Raw genomic sequence first — 25,334 nt, 5'->3', positions numbered from 1 at the left:
ATTATAGGCAATTAGCAAGACACCCCCAATAAAGGAGTAGTTCTGCAGGTGGTGACCACAGACCACTTCTCAGTTCCTATGCTTCCTGGCTGATGTTTTGGTCACTTTTGAATGCTGGCAGTGCTTTCACTCTAGTGGTAGCATGAGACGGAGTCTACAACCCACACAAGTGGCTCAGGTAATGCAGCTCAGGCCGCACAGTCCTCCATGTGCTTGCCAGAGGTAGCCTGACTGCCATTAGGTACTGAAATGAGATCCTCAGACCCCTTGTGAGACCATATGCTGGTGCGGTTGGCCCTGGGTTCCTCCTAATGCAAGACAATGCTAGACCTCATGTGGCTGGAGTGTATCAGCAGTTCCTGCAAGAGGAAGGCATTGATGCTATGGACTGGCCCGCCCGTTCCCCAGACCTGAATCCAACTGAGCACATCTGGGACATCATGTCTCGCTCCATCCACCAACACCACGTTGCACCACAGACTGTCCAGACTGCCACCTCATCAGGAGCATGCCGAGGCGTTGTAGGGAGGTCATACAGGCACGTGGAGGCCACACACACTACAGAGCCTCATTTTGACTTGTTTTAAGGACATTACATCAAAGTCGGATCGGCCTGTAGTGTGGTTTTCCACTTTGATTTTGAGTATGACTCCAAATCCAGACCTCCATGGGTTGATAAATTTGATTTCCATTGATAATTTTTGTGTGATTTTATTGTCAGCACATTCAACTATGTAAAGAAAGGAGTATTTAATGAGATTATTTCATTCATTCAGATCTAGGATGTGTTATTTTAGTGTTTCCTTTATTTTTTTGAGCAGTGTATATACAGGGAGCAGAATGCCAAAAAATTATCGGTAAATAACATTTTATTTTGAAATACCTATCTACATACAATTTACACTCACTGGCCTCTTTTTAGGTACACCTTTACAATATTTTAGTGTCTTTACTTCCTCTGTGCCTATGTTCTTTGGCCTTATTTTCATTTTATCTGCTTGGGATATATTTTTATAAAGCACTTTGTGACATTGTTCTGAAAGTTGCTAGGGCCTACATAAATAAAATGTATTATTATTATTATTATTATTATTATTCTTGAAAATATTATTTGTTTATTACAATTTAATGCAATACAATACAACAGCCATGCTATAAGAGATATATTTTAAAAATTGTTCAGTTTTTCTTGAAATTGTCAGAAATGTGTTAATTCAATTAGTTTATTATTGAGGTCAGAGTATAAGGCAGTGTTGTGTGTTGTGCTACATTAATCTTCCCTTTTACATAGATGAGACGGACAAAATATTAATGCACCTCTAAGACAGTGTCAACAAAAGCTGAACATTATAGGCATCGTAAAATATGGCAGTACAGTTGTTTTGAATTGCAATTAACTATACAAGTGTACTTAATAAAGTGGGCGCTGAGTGTATATGGCACAATCAGGGGAAGGGTTTGGCTCAACTGGGACTGTTTGTTAAAGCTTCATTAGGACCAAATGGCCTCCCTAATTGAGCTTCAGAGTTCCTCTACAGAGAAGGAGAACCTGTCAGAAAGACAACAATCTCTGTAACACTCTATTAATTAGGCCTTCTTGGTAGAATATCTTCTGTATATAGATTCCACTCCTAAAGGCATATGGCAACCTGCCTGGAGTTTACTTTATGACAATAAACCTAACAGCAAATAAAAAAAATATTCTGTTGTTTAGTGATGAAAAAAGTGGAACATTGGCTTGAATGTCATGTGGCATACCAAGCTGCAGCACATGGCAACAGCTCACGATTTGGTTAACACTGTTCCAACAAAGATGACGTTGATGGTTGCAGCATAACCAATAAAAGGCCATAAACTAAGCAAAATACAGAGAGGTTTTTGAAGAAAACCTACAGATGGCCTCACATGTGGGGGGGGGTTCACCTTTCAGCATGCCATGACAATGACCTTTGAACACACAGCAAAGACAATGACTAGGGCACCAGCTGAGGTCTGGAGGTGAACCTGTTTGAACATCCGTGGCGACTAGTTCAATTTGACAGGAGCTAAGAGGATCTCCACAGCCCACCGCAAAAAGATGGTAAAAGCAAAGAGGCTTGAAGATGTGGTTTATCAAGTAATAGAGTCTGAACATCTAAGAAAGTAAATTAAGACATCTCAGTGTTTCACATTTACTAAATTTGAATTTGAAAAAGGTGAGTGCAAGAGCCATGTATTTGAAATTTCCCTTGGGCTTCATTTTTAGTAGTTTCTTAACCAACCACTGCTTATTAAAAGGTGTTACACTTTACACCTGCTTATAAAACTGCCTAGTGAGTACCATTGCATGGAGAAGCACTCTGGGGGATAGCGGCGTATCATTTAACACAGTGATGAGCAATACTGGCCACTGCTAAATTCTCATGTTAAAAGGGAACAATGAAACAACAAGACACAACAAAACATGTAAGGTGAATTTTCACTCCCTCTAAGACTCCACAGTCAAAATTAAATGTTTAATTTTCCTTCCGACATCCTGCTGGTTTTCCAGGTCTTACCGAATATAGTACAACAGCAGGAAACACTGACAGTATTGCCCCTATCTCTGACTTCTAATCCTGATGGTTTTCCGATGATGGAAGACTGTTAGCCTTGGTCTGTTTACCACAATTAAACCCAACGGCAGCTCTGTGTGCTGGTGAGACTGAGCTCATCTGCTAAATCCTTTCTCACTGAGACTCAGCGATGATAGCACAATCAGTAATCTGCATATTAAAACTCCTGCTTTGGGAAAGTCACACATCATAAATTCAGATGCAAATGAGTCAGGACACAAAGAAACAAAAGGTTAATTTAACAGTATAGCAATATACCACTTTTAATGCTGGGCTACTGTACTGATACTGTGAAGTGTTGCTATTATTTGTGTAACTCCCGGTTTTGAAGTGTTTCCCAATGGGAATTGACTATATGGATTGTTAAAGCCTTTACAATTAGCAAACTCTAAGGAATACATTTGGTGATCCGACCTAGCCTGTTTTTGACATCAAAGCTGGACTGTGGGACTTTAAAATGAATATCAGTTACATTCAAACCCTTGCCAAACAATAATTATCCCAGTGCTATGGAATAGCACAAATGATTATCCATTATGCATTCTGTAGGAGTTGATTATTTCAGGCATTATCTGGCCATGTGGTCACAAATGTTGCCATAATTCTTCCATTTGATGATGGTTTCAAACTTAGCTTGATTCATGAGTTAATACAGAAAGCATATTACATATGTTACTCACTGACAAAATGATGTGCCTTAAATCCCGTTTCATCTTTTTACAAATAAAAAAGGCTTTTTAGCCTTCCCTCTTTTGTTGCTTTTATGGCTTACATAAGGCAAATCTCAACGGCCCACAAGTCTGTGTATGTGACTAGGAGCTCAGCATATGGGATGTCATATCCAACTAATCATTCCATGTACAGGATTCACTTTTCTGTCTCTGTGTCTCACTAGCGGTGAAAAAAAATATTTGGCTCAGACTGAACAGGTGCTATAAGTGTTTGTGTTCCACCCAAACACAAACCCCAATGGGATTAAATATTGACATTCTTTGAACAGTATAAGTAGCATAATTCAACATCAAAGTAATGTTAAAGTTCTAAATAGTGTGAAGGCACTGAATTGCAGTCACACAAACACACAGACTTCCAGAAAATCTTAGCCATGTGGAAGCAGGAGTGTAATGGAGAGAAGCAAATTCAGCAGCCAAAAATCCATGCTATGTGATGCTGCATCCATGTGCTGGTTCAAATCAGGGTTTTGCAGATGGAGGTAAAGCTATCCCATTTCTGTGTTCCCAGTAGAGGGGCCCACGGAAGGAGAAAACCTGCCTCCTGCAGCTAGGGCTAATCATATAATTTCAATTAAGAATATCTGCTCATGGATTATTAAGACAATCAAAAGCTCAGTGAAGCTACAGGTCAAAGATTCACAAACCAGAGAAGAAGGCTTTATAGAAACAACACAACAATGTGAAGCAAGAGTGCTTTAATTAAGCTCTAACTGTTATCTATGGAGCTCAAGCTGGCAGACCTGTCAGGGTGGGTACATGAGGAGTTAGTGACAGCTAGCTCCTTTCACTGTAATTGCACAGACTTACTGTAAAGAGGCTTACCATTCACAAACCAGAGGTAAAACTACATCAGCAATAATGTCTTCCACTCACCCTTGTACATTGGCCTGAGGTTCACTGAACTGCTCACAAGCTTAGTCACTTTCACCTGGCTGACCTGGAAAGAATGAGATCCTGTGATACTACAGATAATCTAGCAGAGCTTGTTGTGTCTGAGGAAATGAAAGAACCTAAGCCATTATAGCGAGTATTTAATGTGCTGGGAATAGCATTCCACCAAGCAGGCATTTACTGCAGCATACCCAAAAATTGTTTATGTGAACGCAATTAAGGTGTGTGTTTAGTTTAATTTTTCACCCCTGTGGCTCCTCTCTATTAGTGCAATATGGTTATGAGCCTCAATCAAGTATGTTTTTTTTTCCTTAGAAATAATTCATCTGTGCGTCATTACTATGAAGCATACAATTAAGAGAGTTACATTATGAGCCCTCAAGAATCCCTCCACTTTCAACTGCTTCTGATTAGACCAGGGCTGAAGACTCACCGTCGCCATGGTGACAGGCAGCAAAGATTGGACTTGAGACAGTTTCCAAAGGAAGCCTACAGTGGCCACTAAATTGGGTGAAAATAAATAGAACTGATGTCCTATTTACGAAGACTGCTCGAGGAGTGGGAACACTGAGGTGAACGAGTCTCCTGGGGGCAAAGAGAGGAGGAATATCCTCCTCCATATTTCTAAATGTATAAATTGAGAAGTGTTCCAGGTTCAAAGCCACATTCATTTAGTCTGACAGATGTGGACACCAGAAGATGTTGACAGGAGTTATGTCCACCCTTGTTATTTTTGAGAATGCACTGGCTTGACAAAAGCCCAGATACACTCATCTAAGGTTTGCCTATTAGGATTGTTTTGCACTCAAACCTAAAGGCAAGAGGTGAGTGTTCATGAAGTGCTTGGTACACTATCTGTGTGGTGCATCTGTGCACTAGCATGAAGCCTCAACATACTGTGAAGACCAAACAGCAAACAAACATGGATGTCATAGGGATGTCAAGGACAATATAACTTGGTGGCTTATTCCAGTAAAAGTAATGTCAATACTTGGAAGCCAAACTGTCAAGTAAACTTGAGCATACCAAGCACAATAACAAGGTTCAGCTACAGAGTCAGAACAGCCTGCAACTGACTTTTAAAACCAAATGCAGTCAAAGGGATAAAGTATGATGCAAAAGCAAAGAGAGGAAACAATGAAATGGGCATTCTGCAGCCAAGTGCTTAGCAGCACCAGAGGGAGTTAGACACAAAACACAATATCCATATAAATACAACAACCCCTCTCACTTTACAGCCACTCTGAAAACTATTTTTGAATATAAAATGAATGTGTTTGAACTGTTCAAAAGTTTAAGACATAAAAAAAGTTATGTAATGATAATCCATTTATTCACAAAAGAAATAGCATACATAACTTTTCACATTTTGTACAACAATTCATTCTTTTCATTGGACTCACATTTTTTGGAATATGTCACTGAAAAAACAATCAATAATTTTAAAATGCCTGTATTATGAAGTACAGGTAATGCTGTTTATTATACAACACTCCCACAAAAGACATGATAATTGAACAGGAAGGTAAAAAGGGAAGATAAATAAAATAATTGTATTTGATTTATGTAAATTATACACTGTATTTGTGGATGTACATTATGTATTGAAGTGGTAATCTTGGAGTAGCAGTAGTAGTCCTGTAGTAATGAAACATGAATGTTAGAACATTAATAATATAAACAAAATTAACAAATCATTATATTAGGCTGCTAAAATAGTAATTATGCAAATCATCATGGCGACGTCAATCAAACTCATTGGTGATAACAATAAGTATAATGGGAGTTTTTTGTCTGGTGAAAAATCACCAACATCTCATCCCCTACTTCTAGAACCATACCATACAAACTTGTATATGTATGTAGTAAAAGCAAAAAGTTTGGATGTTTGTTTTGCACATTTACTCTAAGGAGTTTACATGCTCCTGATTTTTATGAATCGGCAAAATGCACTTACTGCCTAAGCGTATACTTATCTCAGGTTAGACTGCCAGTTGTCAGTTGACCTGAGCCCAACCGCTGACATTAGCATTTAGTTCTAGTCTTGCTAAAACAAATGTCTTGAAAAAAAATATGTATGTATGACAATAGGGCACTGTCACGCCCTTGGAACTATTCTGAAGAGTTGAGCCGCAAGCCTACAAAGGGCCATTCTTTATTTACTTTAGAAATAAAGGTCAAGCCATTTAAGGAAAAGGGTTTTGGAACCCCAGGGGGGGGTTAAAGGTTCAAGAAATAAGCTTATTGCCTCTGTGGTTCTATTTAGTTTGATGAATGGCCTTCACATCAATGCTGAAACATGCTAATGACCACACTTCAAATGTCCTATCTATCCACTCTGCACTAATGACTTAACCACAGCACAGACATACATACTGAGGGGGTGTGAGAAAATAATTATTCTTTTAGCTTTTAAAAGGAAATAATCATCTAGAGAACACATAGAGGAAAAACAGTAACAGAGATGGAGAAAGAAAAAGGGACAATGATCAAAGTTGGCAACATTAGCTTCTCCTTGTTTTTCTGTTTGTCTCCTTGTTCAGGCGTGAATGTACAATCATGAGCAAAACGTCGATGTAAATTTAGAGTTCAAGGCTTTTGAGTTTTACAAATGGTGTACTGCTCAGAGTCATACTTTTTATTTATTTTTCCTTTTTTACCATTGCATAAGTCAAAATGTGCTTTATAAGCTGCTTGCAATCTGCCCCGACAAATGCCGACCAACTCCAACCAACACCGACTGTTGGATCAGAGTGCCCCGTCAGTCAGTTGGAGTCTTTAGAGTTTGACATGTCTAGTCGGGTTGGGTCGAGTCGTAGACAGTCGGACTAATGTGCGCCGTTTTCCAACCAACCGCAACATTGGAGAGTGTTCCCTTGACAACCAAGCCTATACTCGCATGAGGAACATCTGCGCACACGACTTTCTTTGATGTCAATGTAGGTTAGCCAGGTGTCCATTACTCACTCCTCTCTCTTGCATTGAGAATGGACCTGTCAGTGAACAGCTTCTTCTCATCGTGCACAATCTAAATCAGAACATGCACTGGAGGAAGTGACAGGTGTCGTGCCGAAAATTGATCATCCGCCGAAAACTCATTGCTTTCCGCAGGAGCGCACGCAATAAAGCTATAACGCTCAGTATCTATACATCTACAGCTGCTTTTATCTCAATTAGTCATAACGTGCAAATAAACATCACTTTATGTCCATGGTAACAAAGGTATGTCTTTGTAATACGTTAATGTTTATTGTAACAGAATGATCACAGTTGCAGGGTTTGCCATTTATTAGGCCTGACAAAACGTTAATATAAGCAATAAAATTAGCCTATTGTTGCAGATGAAATTTGTGTTTGGTAGGCCTACGTTTAATATACTTGTTTATATTTGGAAAACAGACTGTAGTCTTTAATTAACATGATTCACGGCTGGGTTAGGCTATAAATAAAACATAGGAATTTTCCTCTCTTGCAATTATCCTTATGACATTATTTTTGCTTGCTCTTTTCCAACCAATCCAATCCTTTTACAAACAGTTGAAATAAGGAGTTTTGTAGAAGCCTATTGCACTTGCCAAAACAGCCCATATAGCCTATGCAGCTTTGCACTTCCCAAAAAACTGATTCCACCTCACTACTTATGGCTGATTTTAGTTATGAATGTTATATAGGAGTTATGGCTGATTATAGCTCACCCAGTCCTATCAACCTGTTGAAATACCTTTAAAGGGCCAATGCAACCAGTAACAAGTAGTCTTCCAAAAGTCTGTCTGGTCAGTGTGAACTGACAGTTGGTTTTACCCGGATTTGTTCTCGCTCTGCCCAGTTTACCGAGCCTGCATCTGTGGTGACTTGTGTGGACTTCGGATAGCCAGATATCCCAGAATGCATCTCGCCGCCAAAAAGTGGAAATGTCAAGGAGCAAACTCACAACTGTAAGTTATAATACTGCTGTTCTTGTGTCACATATAGTAGTTTTAGAGAACTACTATTAGAGTTTTTTATGCGGGAATATAGTTGTTTAAATTCCAAATTTGTGGTTGATTTCTCAAGACAGAGCTGATTTAAAAAATTGCTACGACGTTTTCGGAGATGTGAGGTCCCGCCCGCTAATGGGTCCGCAGTGTTTCCTCTATATGCATTCAGCAGCGGCGGAGGAAAATATTGTTATTGTTAGCTTCTCAAGACCAAGAAAAGTCTGTTGTTTCCCACCTGCTGGAAAAGTGAAGCCGGTTAGCGCTAAGTTAGCTAACATCTCCCCTCCCCTTCAGACTGAGCTGAGCAGGATGAAAGTTAACATTAGCTCAATTTATAGAAAGTAACTGGAAGCTGTATTTTATTACTGCCTACTTGTTGAGAACATCTGGTACAAACTTAGACTAAACTGGTGTAGCCTGCAGCTCTGTCCTGGACTGACTGATTAAATAATTTTTCAGTTTTCAGTCTGAAAAAGTGGTTTTGGAAAAGAAAGGACGGTGGTGACGGGAGGAGCTGAGGTTAGTAAAGCTAATTAGTGATGCAAACTAGTCCTTTTAAGCTAATGAGGAGACGTTTCTTTTTAATGTGCAAATAAAATGCACCTCAGAAGGGATGTTTCTCATGTTGCCTATTTTTTATATTAATGTCTACAAATAAATGTCAGAAGCTGTTAAATGAAGACACAAAAGGCAAACATGAACAGTCGTATCTACAATGATTCTGAGGTCGTATTAACAGGGTTTTCCTGCCGTTAAGGCTTAGGGGTGATACCCAAAACATGCTGTGCCATCACTGTAATATCACTGTGGCACAACAGAACCAACCAAATTACTTTCTCCAGATCTAAAGGTTGTAGTTTCTCCAATAGACTGATCTTTGGTGTTGTTTATTTATTATCTGCTCTAGCTTTTCCAACTATTTGTTCAGAGATATGGTGAAAATAATGGCCCAATGTGATGTGAAATTACATATTTTTCAATGGAAAACCAAATTTTCTTGGGGGAGCACCTCCAAACCCTCCAACACCAAAACATTCATCTAAAGCTCACATTAAATTGGAAAAACACTGCAGTTTTAAGCTATTCTAAGGTGCTCATGGACACAAGAACACTGTTGCTGAGACATGTTGTGTTGGGGTTTTATATTCAGACAAAAATTTTGCTTCACCTCCGCTGCTACAACTCCATCCTAGGGGAAACACTGGGTCCGCTACTGTTCCAATTGCTGAATGACTGACTGCGCGCTCCTGTTCCTGGGAGTTTGTACTCCCGAGCCGAACTTGCCAAGTCCAAGCTTTAAAGTACAGTCAGTAAGTCCGAACTTGGCGAACTCGGTATTGAGAAACAGCTTTGGTGTTCGTTGGGTGCAGTCTGAGCAGTGTGCAAGCAGCTTTACTCAGGCTGTGTCCAAAATCACCCACTACTCACTATATAGTGGACTATATAGTGAGCTCGCCATTTTGTAGTGCTGTCCGAATGTATAGTGAGAGTTATTATACCCTATATAGTTCACTCAATGTATCCCAGAATGCATTTTGAAAAGTAGTGTACAACCGATGGTCACTAACCAAGCCATATGTACCGTCATGCATTGCACTGATAGCAAAAAACTGATTGTCCGACGGCAATGACGTAATTAACGGCGCCGAAATAAGGATCGGAGTAGTGTCCGAAAGTGTTGTAATGCGAGTGAGCTCACTATATAGTGCTCTACATACAACTCCCTACATAGGGGGTAGGGAGTAGTGAATGAGAGGGGATTTCAGACATAGCCTCAGTGTTTCCCACAGGATTTAAAGACACTATGGTGGGTGGGTCCAAGGCCCAAGAGGGTCCAGTAAAGTAAATTACATGTTTTTATACTTTTAATGTACACATGTAAGATGTTTTATACTTTCTGTGAATATAATCCAATTAATCTTATTTCCATAATGTATAGACACCTTATTTTGAAAATGACTTTGTCAAATATGTATCCTCGCGCTAAATTCATCAAATCTGACCCAATTTGATAAATAATGCTGTATGTGGTTCTCGTATGGCGTAACATGAAGACTTCAACGCCTCTCTTCAGATAGCACTCTCATACTGGACAACTTGTCTTTGTAAAGAGAGAAACTTAAAGGATAAAGTCATTAACTTGCCTGTCAGCTCGCTCTGGTCCGTTTCAGTGGATTTAGCGTAAAGGCTTTAAAATGTGTGGACTCCAAATTTAGGTGTAGCTAGCTTAATCCCCTTCTCAGAAATGAGTGACAGAAACACTCAAAGCAGGTCAGACCATTTGTTAACTTTTCTAAGAAGCCAGCCTTAGGTGGAGTGAGTGTGCTAGGAGACAATTCAGCAGAACAGTATCTGCAAACATTTTTTGCGTCTTTCTCAGACGCTTTAAAATGGTACCACAATGTAATTGTTCTGTACATTTATTTGTTTTTTTTTACTTATTAGGCCGAACATCGAAAGTGCTTTTTTTACTATTTTCAGCCGATTAATTTTGGGGGCCGAACATTCGGTGCATCCCTTATTGTGATATTGTGATAACATAAAAATGTCACTATGTGTACTGCCCTACAAAGCCAAAGCGCAGTAACTATACATTTGGTCAAAATTGAGTTAAGACTTGAAATGGGCTTTATGACGTCTGTTCTGTCTTGTGTCTCCTACTTAAATTTTGCCCCGTTTCAGAGAAACGAGAGTGTCAAAATTGCAGTAACTACAAAATCCAAGCTAATACCAAGACAAACCGCAGTAAGTGATGTTACTGTGCTGTGGCTGGCTTTGTTTTTCCAGCTTGGACACCGCTGATACTGCGGTCTGCCTTGGTAGCCTAATCCCGAAGGGAACTGTAATACTGTTTGCCCCGATCGTAACACTCCCTCACACAGAACCAACAAGCCAACCAGATAATATTAGCTTACCATAGAGAAACAGCATAGCACAATCCCGTAGTAAAATTGTTGTTGAACTTGCATTAAAACGCAGCAAGGCAAATGACAGCTTTATAACCGCTGCCTCCCATCTTTCTTAATTAGATAAGAGCTTTAATGACAGGACAGCTCCAAGTACCAGTGCATTTTTGTTTGGCCACAACATGTAATGCAGTGCCTGGGACAACTCGCAACAAGGTCAAGGCACTTCTGGAACCGCATGAAATAGATGTCCCATCTTGATGGGCAGGAGAGTAAAAAATATACTCTAGGTCAGCATGCTTTTAGTCTTGTAGAAATCATAACATCATTGAGCATGAGCAAGTCAGCGCATGAGACAGAAAGAGAGAGCTCTTTGGCAGTAATGTACTTAATTATGGCTATGCAATAGATAGATAGATAGATAGATAGATAGATAGATAGATAGATAGATAGAAGATAGAGATTTTTTGAAGCTTGCTTGCATTTAATTCCATTTAAAAAAGATTAAAGTAGAGAAAGAGACTGAGAGAGAGCAGAAAGAGAGAGAGAGAGAGAGAGATTTTTTGCAACACCAACATTTATTTACTATATGCACTGTACAAAAAAAACATACTATATTACATTACTAGTTACTTTTGCATTTACATGTGTAGCAAAAATTTAGATCAGCACATCTCAAAACTTAATTGACCCTCTGTCACAGAGCAGAGCGCCCCCCCACAACCCCAAACCACCTCAAATGTATCCAGGTCATCCGCAGCTCTGTTAAAACTGAAGTCTAACAGCAGTCTGGACTTTTCTCAAAAACAAGAACCACATCAACACTTAACCCTTCCTCCACCTTCCGTCTCCGAGTCATATACACCGCCATCTTTGCTTGTCCTAAGGCAAAGTTCAATAGCTGACATTTGTTCTTCTGCCGACGAGTGTATCTAAAACCACAAATAAAAATCTGCCTTGTAAAAACTTCTCCACATCTATGGAAAATGTTTTCCAACAGCACAAACAAATCTGTCAGACGCATGCACTCTGAGAAGCAGTGAAACACCGTCTCTCTCTCACTGCAGAATGGACATTTTTCTTCTACATCAGCGTTAATAACAGAGATGAAAGAGTTCACCGCTACACTGCCATGAAGGAGAGAGAGAGAGAGAGAGAGAGTTCTGACAGTGACACAGGACCATATCTTGTTCCAGACATGCTTGAAAGAGTGGAAAACTTCTTCATTTTCTACTTAATCTGGATTCATATTTGCATTGCCACCATCCCACAACCATGTGAAAACCAAAAATGTAAAACTGGCCTGGTGGTAGGGCTGGACAATAAATCAGTAACAATAATTATTGCGATATATTTTTTTTTCAATAACAAATGTTCAATAAATATTTGATTTTATTCATTGAATCACACACAAATTAGGGCTTCATTTTTTATTAAGATGTTTATTTTGTTGAGAAAAAAGGACTGAAAAAAGCTTTTACTTAATTTTACTCTTGCGTATTTGTTGAAAGAGATTTTATCATAATTGTTTTAAATGTTTTATTTAAAACATGTGATGATTTGTGAAGTGATCCACTGTTTGAAATCAAGTGATTGTCATGTTCTGACCATAAAGAAGGGTTAAAACCACAGTTAACCATCAGGTTTCTTCGACTTTCACGTAGGAGCAAAAAATTGCCTTTAAATTCAAAAGAAATAATTTGATACTTATTGTGATAATTATTGATATAGAAAGATATGAAACCTTTTATCGTGATAACATTTTTGGCCATATTGTCCAGCCCTACCTGGTGACTTACTGAATGACTTTAACACAGGGATCTTGCACACATACTCATCTCTGATTTCATGCTACAACAACAATACAAAACACGGGCCAGAATCTGTTGGAAATTAACCAGTCACCTGAATACATAAATTAGCACCAGCCAGAAGTTAGAACCAAACTTTTCTAATCTTGCTACAGACTGTAAAGCAGATGTGTACATATTTGAGGGTATAGTACATGATTGTGGAGCTCTACCTAGACAGGTGAAAGGAAATACCCACTGCATAACGCCTACTGTTTTCTCTGTGACACCTGGAGAGTCTCTTCTCCTTCACTAGAAATTAGGCTCAAGACTAACAGCTACTAGACAGCAGCCACCTGGTGTGTCTGAATTTCTGAGTACATCTCCTGCCATGTACAGTCAGAGCGTGGATCCACAGTCAGTCTATATTTGACATCCATATGTCGGACAGTGGTTGAGCAATGTAAGACATTTGCCAGCACATGTTTCTTCACAGCTCAGACACCATATTTATTATTTCAGTAATAAAATGTGAAAAGGAAAGTGCTTGAGAAAAAGCAAAAAAAGGGATCAAAAAACTTGGAAAGAAAAGATGAAATGACTGTTTATATGAGGAACGATAAAAACAACAGCAGCAATATTGTACGGTAAGAACCAAAGGTTACTGTCACCAAACCTCGATTACAGACGCTGTGCCAACATTATGAGGTAAGAATCACAGTAGCACTTATTTACGAAGCTAAACAGGAACGTTGACTGTTTCACTGCATTTAAATAGAGCTTGTCATAAACCTACCAGTAAGCACTGGCAGGCCTGGAAAGAATGTGACCTGAATGAAAGACTAACTCCCTGCATGTGACCAGACTGTGATTGAGACTTCAGGAGGGTTGGTGTATTGTTTGTGGAAACGTTGCTGCAGATTTAAAGATTATAGTGTTCATGCTTCACGGAACTGCATGCCTGCAGCATACAGATGTGGCTAACAAGCCCCAAGGAAACATAAAATGAAAGGTGTTTCATAATTATTCAGTCTACCAGGGAGTCCCTTACTGAGGATTTTGAACAATCTTTACCGTTAAAAGGAGCCTTGTTTCTTCCCTTCTTCTACTTTCATTAAGAATAGAACAAATTTATGATCTGTCTGTAAACGTCTTTGTCAGTTTAGTGACAGCTTTTTTTCCACCTTCTGATTATCAGCTGGGCTTAGTATAGTCAATAGATCAGTAAACTGAAAAGTGAGACACTAATAATTAAATTCTCTGCTTCGATTCATGACTACTTGCCAAGAGTAAAATAAGATAAAGGATACAATTTTCAGAGAAAGTTGTTGTGTATAAACATGTTTTAAACATGTGTTTTGGAATATGCCATCAAACACTAACTAACTGTCTGATTTGATTGTATTGTGTAGCCCATGGAACCCAAATCGCCAATAAATTATTCCTGCCAGTTAACTTGACCTAACCTAATATAAACTATATTTCACAGAACTACTTGCTCATAAATTGCCCCTTTTTTCATGTCTCAACATTATTTAGGTCACCAATTAAAATCTGCAGCAATTTTAATGTTTGTCAAAATTACTGACATCTTAATAAGGAGGATAAAACATATTCAAATTCAAATTTATTGGAATGAATGTATAACAACAATATTGCCAAAGCTACAAATAAATTACAAGAACAATTAATTTCATACATTTCATTAAATACGTAAATAAAAAAGTAAAAGTTGTGTTTGTGTGTGTTAATAAAAAATAAAACAATAATAATAAAACATAAAATAAAAATTACGTAAAAATAAATATATTTATTATATTATATTTGAAGTACACATAACAGCAATCTGTAGAATACCTTTTAAGGCTGTTTCACTGTTTATACTGAATGATTAATGTATTCCGTGTGAATAAAAACATTTTACCTCCTAACATAAGCTGTGCCAGAGAATAGAAAATTGACATATCAATGTTTGATATTGATGTTTAACGCTGTACATAGATAGATATACAGTAGACCTACATATATGTATACATACTGTAAATGCATATAAATTGGAATAAATAACAAACAAAAAACTTCAAATGCTGAGCTTCAGCTCTGTCAACAGTCTGATGAGCACTTGACCAAGTAGAAAGTCAAGGTCGTAGTAGACGATATTTTAAAATTGAGTGGATTCAACGCCAAACAACAGGGTGAGTCTGGGTTAATTGGAGCACAACAGGGGCACTTGGTGACAACACTTGGTGCAGATTCCCCTTCTAGCGTGAAAGTGTTGGATCTCCAGACAGCCAAATTACTTTTTTTTTCTTCAAATGTGTGATTTCATTGGGCACAGTCTAGGTCGGTCTGAGGACTGTGTTGTGGTCCAGGACCCCCAATACTGGAATCTGAGCGCTATCATGATTACACCCAATGAGAGTTTAGCTCTATGGGAAGGAAATGACAATAAACCAAAGGAGAAGTCACAGGTAAAAACAATGACAAACAACAAAGAAATGTTTGCAAAAATGGCTAGGAGAAAAAATAATGGTTCACTTTGTTTTGTCTTATATTGTGTTGCTTCTCTAAAACACTATTACACAAGACTGTTTTAATCAGTTGCAAATTACTATCACCCTGGCAGAGAGTAACATGAGCCAATATGTTTACTGAGTGGATTGAGGTTATCATTAAAAGTGCAGTTGAGGGCAAACACGGCAGATAAACAGCAGTCGTAAAGATCAAACTGCCGTGAGACTTGGAACTCCTCAGCCCAGCAGGCTAAGCCTTCAGCAGCATTCAGACATAAAGACATAAGAGAAAGATTGTGAGGGAAAGGGCAAATGAAAGAGGTGACACTGCTACAGCAGGAAGAAGAAAGACACTGCGTTTGGAAAAAAGACAAGCAGACAAGAGAAACTTACAGGGTATACTGACAGACAGATGAAACCTACAAAAACGCATGAAGACCAGAAAGAAACAGGGTGGATGTGTCTGAATCCAGGAGCTTTTGGTGAAGGGACATGTCCAATTATCACTACTGAGCCACCAAGGCAAAACACAAAACAAAGTGACTTTGTGGTGAATATGACAGGACAGAAGGCAGCGAATCTCCTCATCTGATCTTCCAGTCTAATCTTCTGTGCACAGCAGAGTGACCATGTCCCAACATGCATCACGGCCACCTCATATTTCTAATCTCATCTTGATCCTGGCAGTGTACAGCTGTATTAAATGTCCCCGTCTGTGCTCCCTGCAACAACATCACCAATATGTCATTTCATTTCTAAGATGGAATAACAGCCAATCTCTCCAAAGGAAACAAAAATAAATCAGACTTAGAAGAAGAACAGAATTAACTAAAGTAGCAGTCAAACGAACATTATTGTATTTTGACATCCCACCCTGCTAACAAACACACACTGACCAACATTCATTCATTAATATCTTGAAAGAAATAATTTGCCTCCTTTTTTGTCAAGACCTCCAGGCTCTGTTTTCTTGAACTGAAACAGCTGCTACAATTATTTCAATCACAGAGAAAATTAGATCAAATCAGCACTCCCGTAACACTAAAAAGCTATTTGTGGTTTATTTAAGAGGAAGGGAATAGGTGTTCACACAAAAGAGCACAATAACATGACCTGAATATTAAAAGCTCCTTCCATTGTCAAGTGTAAAAAGCCTTACCTTGGGAAAGGTGGGACCTCTGTCTATTTTCATCTTCTCTGCCAATAAATTTAAGGGGAAAATGAAGTGTAGCAAATCTCAAAAGCACAGAAAAGTCCAATTTGTGTAGGTGCCTTGACTTAAGGTAAAATTGTCAGGATGTTTGCTCATGCTACCTAAATTAGCAGTAATAGCATGACTACAATTTCCCTGTTCCCAAATATGTCAGGTGTGGTAAAATCATTTAGTACTGTGTGCCACTTCATTGTACGGGAGGTTATTTCATTTGAAGGTGAAACACAGCACAAAGGACCATAGGGTTCTGCCTCCTGTTATTTGAATGTGTGGTGTCACATTATTCATACTTTCACCTGTATAATAAAAATACTTAACTTTAAACCTCCCTGCTAATGAGGAAATGTTTAAACTAAAGGATAAATAAAAGTACAGACGGCATTTGAAGGAAAAGTTGTGAGAGTAGAGTTAAGAGTTTTGAGGGAAGCTGCATTTATTATGAAACGGTAGCTTTCCGTACAAGATATGGGATCTGGATATTATTCAGATCCCAAAAGCCAGAGGGGCGAATAAATTTAAAAGTTTGAAGGTGAAAATGGAGAAGAGTAGAACACAGGGGTCCTGTTCTTTTGAATATGATGTCACATTATTCAAAAGTAAAAGTAATCAACATGTTTTCACCCCAGGATATACTTAAAGCTCATCAGCTCATCAAAAAATGATAATCTAAAATATAACACAATATGGGCTTTAAGGGCAAATGGTCCTTAGGATCCTGAAAGATTCCCTCCATGTGAGAAGCTATGAAGTGACTGATTACTGCAATGATAAAGAGGCAGTTGAACGGTGAGATTCCCTCAGCTCCTTCCCCAGACACCAGCTGCCACTCTTGATTTCAGCACTGAGGACAGCTCCCTTCTTGTGGAACCCAGTGGAGAATCAGCGCTAGACTTCTGGCGTGTCAAACAGGAGGGTCTGCTGTAAGTGAAACTGACGGATTTAGCTTTGTAACATGGAGTTCTCACTTTCAATGGGTTTGTGATGGTGTAAAAATGATTTTATACAGTGTCTACACTGTCTACCCTCAGCCCCTCAGTTCCATGTCAAACCTTGTCATATGGAGCAGCCAATGGTCATAAAAGTGAGGACTTTCATCTATGGCCAGTCTTGAACTTTAAAGCAGCAGACTGATACTAACTAAAATGGGGATCAAAGCCCAATAATGCTGATCTGTTTGCTTTTGAATGGCACAGGAAAGCATATGAGAGCACTTTGCCTTTGTTCCACTCCACTAATTAATCGCACCTTTTAACTGGCCACACTCTATTGGGGCTGTTAGGCCTCTTCCACTCAACTGCATTTTCGTTCTAAAACTGAGACCTTTTGCTACGTTTGCACCTCCCGTCCAGACTAAAATGGTGAAAACAAAGACCTAAAACGGAGAAGTTTGCAAACGCTGCGGACCCCGTTTTACGTTTCGAAACTCCAGAGGGCGTTTTAGTGAAGACGGGAAAAAACGGAGGACTTTAGAAACGATTACGCAGACGCTCACACTTGGCTCTCTGATTGGGTCTTATAAGTCATGCAAAGCAGACACACATTGCTACTGACAGAGTTTTTGGCATTGGTATTTTTATTAAAATATTCTGTAACGTGCAAATAACGCTTGGCCTATCTGCCTACATTTGTACTGTGCATGTCGCCGTTTACTTTGCGACGACTCCCAATCTGTTTTCCGCCGCCACACTCCCATGTTACATTCAGTAACAGTCCCAACTCGTTATTGGTCAATGCAAAAAATAAGTCTTGTCTGATTCTTCGCTGGACGGCCACTAGAGGTGCGTTTTCTGTCGTTTTAATGTAGACCGAGATCAACTCTGATACGCAGCTAAAATGCTGGTGTGGATGGAGATTTAATTCTCCGTTTGTAAACTAAAACGGAGTAGTGTGGATGGGGCCTTAGTGGGAAAGCAAGCGGTCTAGGTCCAAGGGAGGGTTTTCCAAGCCACATTGCTTTTCCTATCTCATATACACAGCTTACTGTGTGGTAACACAGGCCTGTTTACTATTCTGGTGGGTTGTATCTTGTGGTCGTTCCTCTAATCCCTTGAAATGCTTGGAATTGTCAAACAGGAGAAGTGCTCACCTCTCCAGAGGGGGGAGAGGAAGAAAATTAAAAGGCAATCTTGCAGGAAATATCTCTGGCTAAAGGAAAGACAGTATGCTATGTGAACACATCTGCCAGGAAAGCTGAATGATGTTGTTAGTCACAGAATACACATCATCAAATCTGAGTGGTAACCTGACACAATAACAACCCCACAGGACACAGGAAAGAAAATATACCCTTGCCAATAAAAGATACCAGGTCAAATTTGATGGACTTCACAGGCATCAAACAATGCAAAAGTAAAACATTTTAATCTGAATAGGAACGCCTTGTTAATCCAAAGAAAGGTTGCAGAGACCTAAAGCTGCTGTCCAACACATGAAAATAACTTAAAAGTTATAAAAGTCATAAAGGTTTAAAGCAGACCCAAGGTAGAGAGTCACCTTGACAGTACTCTGCACTGCAGCATTCTCTTCTGTTCACCTTTGTTGACTCAGTCAAGCCATGCTATATAAGCTCATAATACAGGAGAATTGGAAAAAAAAAAACGTCTTCCTCTCCATCTCTGAACACACAAGTATCAACCAAGCCTCTCTAATTCCCAGCTAATTAAGCACATTAGTTATAGAGCAACAGTTGTGAGCTGGTATTAACCCCACTGACCTTGAGATATAATTTGGTTTAAAGCAAGCTCACATTTCAAACACATCATATTGCATCTACACTGGATGAAGCAGACAGCTGGGGATAGACCTAACAGTCATGGGGTTTAGTGGTTAGTGTGCACAGTTTCCTCCCACTGAATTTTTGACTGCTGTCAAAAAAACATATGCTCTACTGATGTCTCATACACTGTAAAGAGAGAAACGAGGCGCATCCATCCAGAAATATGGGAGGCTAGTTTCCATCTGGAGAGGAGAGGAGAGGAGAGGAGAGGAGAGGAGGAGTTTAAAGGTCCACTGCTGATATAAACATATCTTGCTTGATAGAGGAAGGGAAAGTACACTGCAATGCAGACACTAGAGGGAGAGATCGAAAGGGAAGATGGAAAACAGAGGGTTTAGATCGAACTTCAGAAGGCAGGAAAGGCAAAAGATGAAAAGGGGATGACAGCAGAGAGCTCTTGACTCTGTCCTCTCCAGATCATCAAAGTGTCACCTCTCTTACCAGGCCAGGACTGGGACAAGATGTCCTCCAGGTTAAAAACAGGGATCAGTATGCAGGTCACAAAACAGAGGAGGGTTGAGGAAGAAAGTGGTCCACAGTCCACAGTGTTTACTGCAGCAGTCCCCCACATCCTCTGTCTGACTACAACAATAATGACACTGTTTTCTCACAGGCAATTTATCAACAGCTCTCTGACAGCAAGTCATGCTGGTTTCTTTCACATAGCGATTATGATATTGGCAAATCTCAGATGACATATATAGATAGAGACATGTCATCCATGTCATCATCCAGTAACTAATTCAAACAATTTTCTTTTTGGTCTGCATAAGGGCAGATGCAACGCAGCTACATCAAGCCAAACATGAAGATGATTGTGGGGCAATAATGACAACACACACACACACACACACACACACACACACACACACACACACACTAAAATATTCTGTGTGGTTGGGCATGATGCCGTTTTTCCTGTAAAGTGAAAGTCCTTTCAACAAAGTGAAAATTACAAGAATATACTTGTAACTTTATGCTGAGGAGGTCAAAGCTCTCTGCCTTAGTGAGTCAGGTATGTCAGCGAACAGGGGTACTTAGGGTAAAGTACCCATTTCCCAGTGGGTTGATGTACAATTAGCAAGTAAATAGAGTAAATAAAGAAAGCATATCTTTTCCTACGTAAATTGCTGAGCCCTAAAACAGAGCACATACCTTGTCACACTCTCACTTTCAAAACCCAATACAAGCATAATCATATTAAAGCATCCCCCTTATTTTTCTTTTTTTTGGACTCTATTTCTCTGATTCCCACACTCTCCAATCCTTGCCTGGGGCATGTAAATTTAAATCCCCCTAATCTTTCTCCCCTTTAATGTAATTTCTATTTACATATACCACCAAGCAACCATCCACTGGCTATATATCACAAGCTGGAGATACCTAACAGAACTTTTGTCTCACTCAACCAAATCTGAGCTGCCTGGCGAACAGTGAAGATAATGTAATACACGACAGTGATGTCCACAGTGCAGTACCAAAACGAGCTCTCTTCTCCTATAATGTGAAAATTCTGGGTGGAAATATGGATACACTAAACAGGGAGTTTATAGTTTAACAAGATTAGGAGGAGTGGGAGCATGTCTGAATACTGGCCAATATTTGCAAATTTAATGTTATCCATTCTCAACACAGTTTAATACCATCACTGTTAAAAATAGAACACTTAGCAATAGTGTTATGTTATATTTGTAATTACTGGGAAAACTAATTTGCTTGGCTTTCTGGTGAGTGCACACCAAGTCTTGTAACATCAGGCAAGGGCAACACAAAAAGCAATGGGGGTGGCAGATGAGGACTAAATGAATCAGGATACTGGCTGTCCACGCATCATTTTGAACTAGATACTAGTTAGGGCATTCTCTAATAGCCAGTGGATGAGCACCTTAATCAGACGTTCAAGCTCATTATAAGTACTTTTGTAACAGCAATGAACAGACAGCTTTGCATATTCAACGGTGATGGTGAGGCAGGGGTCAAGTTGGATACCCTGTCGTCTCTCAGTGCAGGTACATTGACAGCTTCATGGGAACTTCAAAGGCATACTGCTGGGAGCAGTGGGAGGGAGGACCCCGCTGTCCTTTAATGCCATAGATGTCCACAATCTGATGTTAATCACAGTCCAATACCAATGATAATCTGGCCAATTATCTAGATAATTTGTTCGTAACTCGATTGGTCAAGCATGGAGCAAACAGGGATACGAGGAAGGGGTTTTAGGATGTTGCATGGATGCCTCCAAATCTGGCAATACCTCATCATGACCTAGTCATCATGACAGTTTCATGTGATTCAAAGCCTTGAGTCAGCTGTTGTTCATCAGTCTGCATATTTTCGATTACTGTCTCTCCAATCTGCTCTATCTGCAGAGTTTTATTGACCATGTGTTAGTCACTATCCTCATGTCTTGCCCTCAACTGCTCCTTCAAGCACCACACCAGCTGCCCTCTCTCACCACTCTGTCACCTCCGCAAAGGCCAGACACGTCTTCCAATCTCCACACCTCTGAGTCCTTGCAGTTCTGCCTTTCTCCCCCCTGGTCCTGCAATGTAATTACTTGACTGCTTACTGCCTGCCCCACCTGCCTGGCCTGTCAGTCCTGGAAAATTCATGGTCATTACCCCATGTCAAAGGACAAATCTCATCACATCCTGGACCCCATATGCTCCACTTGGTGCTTTTGGTGAAACCAGTAAAATACTTCCTTTATAGTACACAGGCATGAACACTGAAAGTCAGACCATGTGTACATATGTCACAAAAACATATCGCTGCAATGTTCAGCACTGGAGTAGAATTCCATCATACAGTGAAACTCCAACATAGAACTGTTCCTGTATTCAAGGCCAGCATTTAGAGCAAAATGAATAAAGTGGAATATGAAATCAGTGTAACTGAATTTTATCTGAGGCAGGCTAGACACTTGCAGGGTATTTTTATTCTCCTAATTCAAAAGGATACATGTTGCTGGTGCGATGACATAAACCATCAAACATGTAAGTAATCTAGAACACAAATAAAAGTGAAAGACATAGAATGAATAAATGAAAATACAAGTGACAAGTTAACTAATTAATTTGTTTTGTTGGCTACATCTCATGTACCAAACATTTACATAGGCATGATTTGCTTCAATTCCCTTTTCTATGGCAAAGACTGAAGTTGTTTAGGTAACGTGTCATGGTCTTTCTGGCTTTGTCATAACAACTGCCGCAGGTTTGGTAGTTAGTTGGGCTTGGTGCATAGAACTACTGTATGCCAAAAGGGCTATCAAATGTAGGAAGCAATGTTGTTACGAAATGTAGGTTAAAAAAACACAATACCATAAAGATACCATAAAGAGAACACCTTTTGTTATAAGACTTTTAGACTGAGGATTTTTTCCTTGTCTTTGTTCTTAATAATACAGCAATAATCTCAATGACTACCATTCAAATAGTCATTTTTGAGGTCAAAATTAGAGAACTGCTCTATCTTCTGATATATCCCTTCCCTAAATACATTTTTATTCTGCTTAAAAATGTAATAGCCATATTTCCAAGTCTACACAAGACAATTTATTTCATCATAAACATTATAGACTAATATTTTTGTCCATATGAACACCGCAAGCTGCACAAAAGTATTTTTCTAACTTTGTTATTGTATAGCCATGCTGTTGTGTAGACACACAACATATTTCTTCCAATATAGAACTTTACAATATTTTGAAATATTAAAAATATATATTATACTAGTACTATTAGCTATTTAAAAATGCACTTTGGAATAAGTAGACAAATTATTTTTTGCAGCCCTAAATGGAGGGATGCATAGGCAGTAGAAAAGAGACAGTAAATAATTAAATGTTGATGTAGTGGGGAAAGTCTCTAGTCAAAGCTGCACAATTTAACCTCAGTCACTGTGTCATCCCCTTGCATACATAATAAAAGCAGTGTGGAGTTAAGTAACAGATGTAGAGTCAAAACTGCTTCATTCACTCAGTGAGGCTATAAAAATGAACAGGACAGCCAGCCAGGACAGAAAGAGGTGAATCTTTCCCTGACTTGCTCATGCTTCAACCTCTACCTCAACCCTGACTGTCATGTTCATGCTGGGAGAAACTGAAAGGGCAATGAATAATTCAAACTCAGCCTGGGTGCTCTATGGAGAAAAGCAGAGTAAGGATATGCATGCATCATACATTAAAGCATGTTAATATGTACAACTGACAAACCCACAAAGAAAATTTCTGTCTCAACTTGTAGCCAACTGTAAGGCTTTACCGGAATGTAAGATATTCAGTTATACCATACGTTCACCCAAATCCACTGCTGGTGGACTGTTCTGACAAAGTCAGAGAGGGATGCAATCCATTGCCCCTCTGCAGCAGAGATTTTTACAAGCTCAAAGGCTCCTCTGAACCAAGCCACAGCACCCATAAAACAACACAGCCGAGTGCCATGCTCAGTTTATATTAGGTAAAAACAAAGTGTTTTCACTTCACAGCTGAATGTCAAATAGGTTATCAAACACAAAAAACAAATAAAAGACAGCAAGCTGGATTCATTTGCATGGAAAGGTGTTATTGACAGTCAGACAGTGAAGTGTAGAAGGAACAACTTGTGAAAATCAATCAAAAAAAACAATTGCCTTTCAGACTGAGAGTAAACAGATGCTTGGAAAATAGGATAGAAACAGGGCTACAGTTTAAAACAGAATGCATCAGAGATTAAACATGCTATTTCTCTAAAAGGTTGTTTAAGGCAAAGACTACAGTCATTTCATCAAATTCACTGCTTGTTGTCTCTGTGTTTATGTGAGTATGCACATGTGTAAGTGTGCTATTGTCTCAGCACAGTGATTGATGGCTCTATTATGGTCTTATTTGATCTACTGTGTAATTACTTGCATCAACACAACCTGTCAGCCTCAATCTGCCTAACATCACAAGGCTGCTGAGCAGAATGTTGCTCACTGAAAGTGGGAGTAATGGCAACAATGCCTCCATCTCATTCACATGCAATGATTAATTCCAGACAGTGTTGCAGACAAGCAGGGTATATGAATATTCAACCAGATTTAACTACTCAGATGACCAAAATGTGAGATTTGTTTGTTCATTGCTCAGGGTACAAGTGCGTAGATTAGGATAAACAAAACAGAAATGAGTGTGGCACAGTAATTACTGCCTGTATGACATGCTGTTTCATCATACTGCCTTAGCTTAAGAGATACCCAGCAGAAGTTGAAAATTATTTTTGAGTATTGCTAGGCAGCAAATTTAAAATATCACTTAAAATGAGTTATTTGAACATAAACAGAAATACAAAAGCTCCTTTTCAGCTTAACATATTCAAAATCAACCACTATTGTCCCCGAGCTGTGTCAGCACATGTAAAGAGTCGGCAAAAAGCCATTCTTGTGGTGTTGGTAAAGAACCAAACAGTATAGGAATTACTGCAAGTGTTGGAAGGAAATCACGTGCTATTATTAGACCCATATCTCAGAGTTTATGTGCATAAGCACCTGTGGACATATTAATCAGAGATGGATAGAAGAGTGATGGAGCAACCTGCTTCTAGACAGACAGACAGGGGAGCCAGATGGCTGTGAAATAGCAGTGACCCTACAGTGCCAACTGTAGAGTTTGCCCACAGCGTGAAGCTCTTCACATCATCTGTCCTGAAAAACCTCCAGAAATGCAACAAAAAGGCAAAACTTAAATACTTCTATAATAACATAATGGACTAAAGGCCACTAATTAACCAAGTATAAACTAACTCTAGCTACGTGCCAACATTGGATACAAACAGTTGACAAGAATTTGAAATGTTTTCAAGTAGCCTAATTTAGTTAGTCTCATTTGTTTTCTTAAATATGCAGGTAACCCATGTACAGGGTGCAAATTATACAGTGACAACTGGGGAGGGTCAACTTTTTTTACAGGTCAAAAAAGGA

General features: G+C 39.2%; 1 protein-coding gene across 9 annotated transcripts in view; it reads right to left on the bottom strand.

Annotated features, from left to right (window-relative positions):
• nbeab (neurobeachin b) overlaps positions 1–25,334 on the bottom strand; it is a 272,282-nt gene that overhangs the window by 206,619 nt on the left and 40,329 nt on the right. Inside the window, exon 2 of one of the 9 annotated variants that reach the window (XM_046073196.1) lies at positions 4,202–4,265. The exons of the other annotated variants lie outside the window; for them this stretch is intronic. The gene's annotated coding sequence lies outside the window, so the exon portion shown is untranslated. The remainder of the gene's footprint in view (positions 1–4,201; positions 4,266–25,334) is intronic. 9 annotated transcript variants of the gene reach the window in all.

Source organism: Micropterus dolomieu, linkage group LG17, assembly GCF_021292245.1.
Source record: "Micropterus dolomieu isolate WLL.071019.BEF.003 ecotype Adirondacks linkage group LG17, ASM2129224v1, whole genome shotgun sequence".
Classification (NCBI taxonomy): Eukaryota; Metazoa; Chordata; class Actinopteri; order Centrarchiformes; family Centrarchidae; genus Micropterus; species Micropterus dolomieu.
This window is presented reverse-complemented; position numbering and strand designations above follow the sequence as displayed.